The following is a 5,935-nucleotide window of genomic DNA, read 5'->3' as shown; positions in this document are numbered from 1 at the left end:
TATATATATCCTAAAACCGGGAAATTTAAATAAAACATACATAAAAAATAATGTGACTTAATGTGATTAAAACTTAATGTGACTTAAAAAATACTTGTTAAGTAATGTTAAGTTTTTAATATATCACAGATGGTGCCTTCTTCTTAGAACAGTGCTCCAACCTCCAAACATCCATCCCTTCACACTCATGGATGCTACCTTGTTTGAATGTTCTTCGCCCGTCTTTGCCCCCCTCCTTCTTTTTGGTTTTATGTCCTACACCGGCAAGCTGAGATAAAATGAATGTTATATGAAGCCACTCATTTTCAACTGAAAGTGTCACCACATGGTGCATAGTAATAGGGAGGCATGCTGGTGTTTTCACAGTGGGGATTCGGTGATCATCCCGAGTGGGTGAGCTTGTGTCACAGTCACCCGTGTATGGCTTAGCTACAGAAGCAGCATAATCCTGATTACGCTGCTCTTTTTCTTCAACTTTACCCTGATCTCATTTGTAGATTTTGAGAATAGAGAGAGAAAGGAAACATGGCAGAGAAAGAAAAGCTTAACAGTAGCAGTTAAATGGCTTGGTTTATGGTGTAATCACAGTGGATGATGGTGCTTTCTGTACATCTACACAAAAACTTTGGTACTTTGTACACACTTTGTAGCTTTCTATTATTTATATTTGTCCTGTGGAAGAGGGAGCGTACCTCATATTGCTTTCTGGAGAAAAATATACAGGTGCTGTTTTCTGTGATTTTGGATTTTACTGAGACTGTTTGATGTTTTTAATGAGAATCAAAACATTCATTAATGCCCTGTTAAAAAGAATGTTTCCTTCCTGACTTTTGCATTATAAAACATTATTATAATTAGCTATATATCCATGTTAGACTGAATTGCCATAGATACATTTTGTCTCACAGAAGCCTAAAATTTGTGTTTACCTGAGATGAACTCAGTGTGGGTGATGGTGAGCCACCAAGTGCCCCAAAATAGCAAAGGGAATACACCTTTCACAGTTTACTAATCTGGACTCACCCACATTGTCCCAACACACAAGTTTCATTCTCTCACGTCAAGCTGTTCCCACATCAGCTGTCTGACTCGTGATGCTGGGATGTTCACTGCTAATTGGTATCTAGGGAACAGTGAGTTGGTGGACTATCTGTACTATTAGAAGAGCTCCATTACCCATTCTGGTCACCATGTTTGGAACAGGAATAGTGACAAATTGAATTCTGAGAGTTTAAAAAAAAAAACAATGAAAATTTTTTTAACTGACCAGATGCTGAGGACAGCGCGTCCTCTTTTAACCTTTTCTCACTGGGTGTAATCTGTAGGACCGACACACGGACACAGATGTACGCCACAAAAAGAGAAAGAAATTCAAAGCAATTGGATTGCTCTTAAACCTCTTAAACTTCCACCAGGTCACCGGAGGGCCACCTGGGGTTAGCACTGGGTTTTTGTTTTAGCCACACACATTACATAGGTAAATTTCCAGAAGCAAAATGAGGTTATATTAAAAATCAAGCACATTTTTGAGGTTGCGGCCTTTATCTCAGAGCCTCTCTTTGACACAGATGCTCACAGTTTATCCATACTGTAGAAAATGAAGCTCTCCAGAGTGCAGTTGTACCTGAGAGAAGCGGGCGTTTTCATCAAGCGTTGGTTGTGCAGTATTTATGAAGCAGGCTGGTGCAGCCTGCCAAGCCAGAGGCAAGACAGGCACTCTGCTGAACAGGAAGCTGGGAAATAGCATTGGCTCAGCTCCATGGCTTTATTTCAGTATTTTTTTTCTCTAAAGTGAATGGGATTAATTCTCCTGCTGATGCACCACTACGTTAAAGCCTGTTGGTTTCTGCTGTCCATACAAAGGAGTTTATAATATTTGATGATTTTAACATCCATTATGATCCTTCTGGATCAGCTCCACACAGAGGCCTTGTGTTTTGACAGGAGTTGTTTGTCTTTTAGCCAGGGTCTCAGTGGGATGGGGGATTTTGGGGAATAGTATTTTGTTTGTTGGGTTGCATGCAGCTGACAAACACTTGCTGTGTGCAACATGACAACAACCATAAGTATGTCGATAAGCAGCGTAATATTTACATTTATTTTATTTATTTTTTTATGGCGGTGTTTGCTTTTTCAGTTGCATAGCAGCAATATGGGTTTACTGAAATATTTGCACATTGTTTCACCCGAGGCTAATTTCACTACTTTATATCACGATTAAGGTTGCTCTCTTGTTCAAATCATTTTCATAATCTCTTCACCATATAAAGTATCTGTGTCAAACAGGAGGGGAAAGGCGGGAGAGAGACAGATTCTAAAGCAGAAACATGTGCTCTGAAATCTATTTGAGGGAAGGCCCACATTCTCTCACTGACGCACATACATTTCCAGGGAGACACAACCAGCTCCAGTCGCCAGAGCGCTCTTACTCTGAATGGCATCCAGTCTTAACATACAGTATTTTTTCTTTTATAGGATAATGATGGAGAGTTTTTAAAATAATTTAAAATGCATAGATAATACAGCAAGTTTTTATCTTCTCAATAATTGCCAGTAAAAGCACAGATGACTGTACAATATCAGAAACTGTGTTAAAGCTTTGCAGTGCAAATATAATAGGATTATGGTTCAGTGAACCTTGTTATTAGGACAAATAAACCGTATACAAACTGAGACGCTATAAAAAACACGAGTTGTGGGCTTGTTGGTTTGAGTATACCTCATGTTTTGTTATTTATTGTTGTTGCAGATGTCACCTGTAAACAGCAACTGTATTTATAGAAATAGCCACTTCCATAATAATTAGACAATTCCCTGATGTCAGTGTAGCTGTTTAATATGGTTAGCTGAGCTTCCCTGCCATTTTCACATGTGTTCATTTTCCTATATGTATATTTACTGCAAACTGGAAACAGAGAAGCTTCACCTTCAGTGTAGAATTTGTGCCTTACCACCAAAACCAACATGTTTCAAAAGTTGCAACTTTTACTTTGAAGGGGAACGGATGCTGTTTCCGGGTTGCATCTCACTGGTGCTCTATGATAAGTTAGTGAGTGTTTACAGATGAATTGGAGTCTTCCATGAAAACTGAAGGTGGCCGTGCTAATCTGCTGGTCTCCAAAGAAATCACAAGGAGGTTTTTAGTGCAGCGCCCTCTGTGGGACCAGCAAGCTAAGCCGTCGGGGAATGCATGTATTTCTCTAAGGACCGGCAGTTATCAGGGCAACATTGATCGGTCTTTAGGCCTGCATGACCTGAGAGTTGCAATTCTCCAATCAGCCTGGGCCATTAGATAATAAGGCTGTGCAAGGTTGTGTATGTCATTGATTTATCTCACAGTACACCTGAAAAAATGTTGGACTTACTGTGCTGTGTATAGTAGATGAAAAGATTATGAAAACATATAGCACTGTGGAAAAGTCTTGGGCCACTCTCCATTTCTTTATTCTTTGTTAGGAAAATGGGAAAAAGGTGCGGCAGTTTATTGAACATTGTGCAAAAATACATAGAAATACAGTGTATGAGGTAAAAAGAGTTTAAAATTCTAAAATTTGGTATGACCACCTTTATTCTTCAGGACAGCCTGAAGTCTGTTAGGCACGGTTTCTTGTAATTTCTTTAAGTGATCTTCAGGAATAATTCTCCAGGCGTCTTGAAGGACATTTAAAGCTCTTCTTTGGATGGTGACTGCCTTTTTGTTCTGTCTTCTGTCAGTCATCCTACACTGCTTCAGTAATGTTGAGGTCTCTGGGGATGCCAGTGCAGGACTGATAATATTCCACTGTGTCTTTTCTATCCAGGTATGGTTTTACTGCACTGACAGTATGTTTGGAATTATTGTCATGCTGAAAAATTAAGCTATTGCCATTCCAATACTTCCCAGATGGTATTGCAAAATCTGACCATATGTTTCTATCTCCATAATTTGGAGGGATTCTCAGTTCCAATTTCAAATTTATTGAAATTGAGGTTAAGTGGCTTAATGAAATCCTCTCAACATAGTCAGGTACTGACCACGTTGGACTGAAAATGAGTGAAAAGGAAGTCAATCTCCTGGAGAACTATTGCTCGAGACCACTTTAAATTTTTACAGAAATGTCTGACTCAGTGCATGTAAAATATAAAATAATGAGGGCTGGCTCAAGACTTTCACACATTACTATATATATACATTAAAAAAAATTTTTTTTTGCTATACCTGAGCACCTCTAGAGTGTTTTCTACTAGATTATAGTAACATTTAAACAGCAGTAATTTAAATACCTCAAAGAAAAAACCCCAAAAGGTTATATTTGTGCATAAAGTGAAAAAGTGTGAGCAGGAAACTTAACAGTCTTGATTAGATATTACTGTTTATATATCACTACATTTCAGTTATAAACATATATACTCCTTTACTATTAAAAAGACACACTGAAAAACAGGGAAGGTAGTCATAGTGATAAAACAGTGAAAACAGACTTCCTGAAGAAAAGTGATTGAAAGAGTTGAATCAGGACAGGGTGTATCTATCCATGGGTAGCACCGAGACATGGGTGAATATGTGTGCGTGCGTGCGTGTGTGTGTGTGCGTGACAAAGAGCTTTAAAAAGCTGGGGGTGGGGGGTAGCTGGAGTTAATGTGGGGTATAAGAGGAGTGTTGAAAGATTTGCAGTTTACAGCGAGGCAAAACGTGGGAGTGAGAGGAGATTCTCTGCCAAGCTCCGCTTAAGTGTTGATTGTAAAAGGACAACTATCTGATCCTCGTGTTCAACCTCTTTGCTTCTGTTCTAAACACACCTTTGCTCTGAACGCTCACATGGACTCACACACAGCTGAGGCAAGTTCGTACTGACTGCTTATAGTTTGCCTGGCAGTTATTGCGTATGTGTTTTTAATGTGTTTGTGCGTATGTAAGGTGAAGATGGCCCAGTGCCACATGCCTCCAGAGAGAGGGAGAGAGAACACAGGGCAGGGGGAAAAGAGCAAGAGCAAAAGAAAGTGTGTGCAATAGAGTGGCCTCCACAGCTTGCTCTTTAAAAGCAACAGCAAATAATTTTAACCTTTTCTGGTCATTTCTGTATACTGTACACGCGCTTACACACACACGCACATACAGTGGCTTCCCTGCTGGCTGTCCAGATGAGGTTTGGTGGCGCTGGACAAGGATTGCCTTGTTACTCGATTCAATGGTGTGTTTTAGCTCCAAAATATGTTTGGTGAGAGGTGAGGAGGGGTGAGGGGAGGGTGGTTGGCCTGGGCAGGGGGCAACATTGACAAGCAGACTCTAGACCTGTCCATACATCTGTCTGCAGGTATGTCTGCTTCTCTCTTCCCCTACAGTAAACACTCTTACACACTTTACTTTCATGACATTTGTCAGTTTAAGCCTTCACGAAAAACCCAACACGCCACCTCACACATCACACATTTAAGTGTTCTTTGTTGTTCAGCTTTCCCTTTACTCTGTGGACGCAGAGCATGGGCAGTTTGGATCAGCGAGGACATAAGCAGAGGTACATTTTTAAAACTGTATTTATGCAGGAATTGCTGGCATGTGTGCATTTCTTTCATTGCTGTGCCCTGGGTTTACAGACTTAGTTAACACCTACTGACGTACCTGGGAGCTACACAGCAGCACAAGCAGTGTTGGAGTACTGGTGACCCAACTAGCTTAAAGAATGCCCTTCTCCTTAATGTTTTCAGAATTATCAGGAAATACGAGGGATTTACCTTTTCATCAGATCATCCTGGCATCTCCAAAACCTGTTAAAAATATACTGTGGGTTCAGGGTGATTCTTGAGCTTGCAAAGTGATGTAAAAAATATTTCTAAAGTTTTGATGAAAAAAAAAACAACTATTTTTCAGTGGCAACATTTCCTGCAAAAAAATGCATTTACATACAGTGGGGCAAAAAAGTATTTAATCAGCCACCGATTGTGCAAGTTCCCCCAC

General features: G+C 40.0%; 1 protein-coding gene across 1 annotated transcript in view; it reads left to right on the top strand.

Moving 5' to 3' along the window:
• Window positions 1–5,935, top strand: part of LOC102210275 (cGMP-inhibited 3',5'-cyclic phosphodiesterase A-like) — a 79,255-nt gene that overhangs the window by 1,881 nt on the left and 71,439 nt on the right. The window lies entirely within an intron of this gene.

This window comes from Pundamilia nyererei, unplaced genomic scaffold, assembly GCF_000239375.1.
Source record: "Pundamilia nyererei isolate P.nyererei 1_Seehausen unplaced genomic scaffold, PunNye1.0 scaffold00003, whole genome shotgun sequence".
NCBI lineage: Eukaryota > Metazoa > Chordata > Actinopteri > Cichliformes > Cichlidae > Pundamilia > Pundamilia nyererei.
Note: the sequence above shows the minus strand (reverse complement) of the source record. Positions and strands in the feature narration are given on the sequence as shown.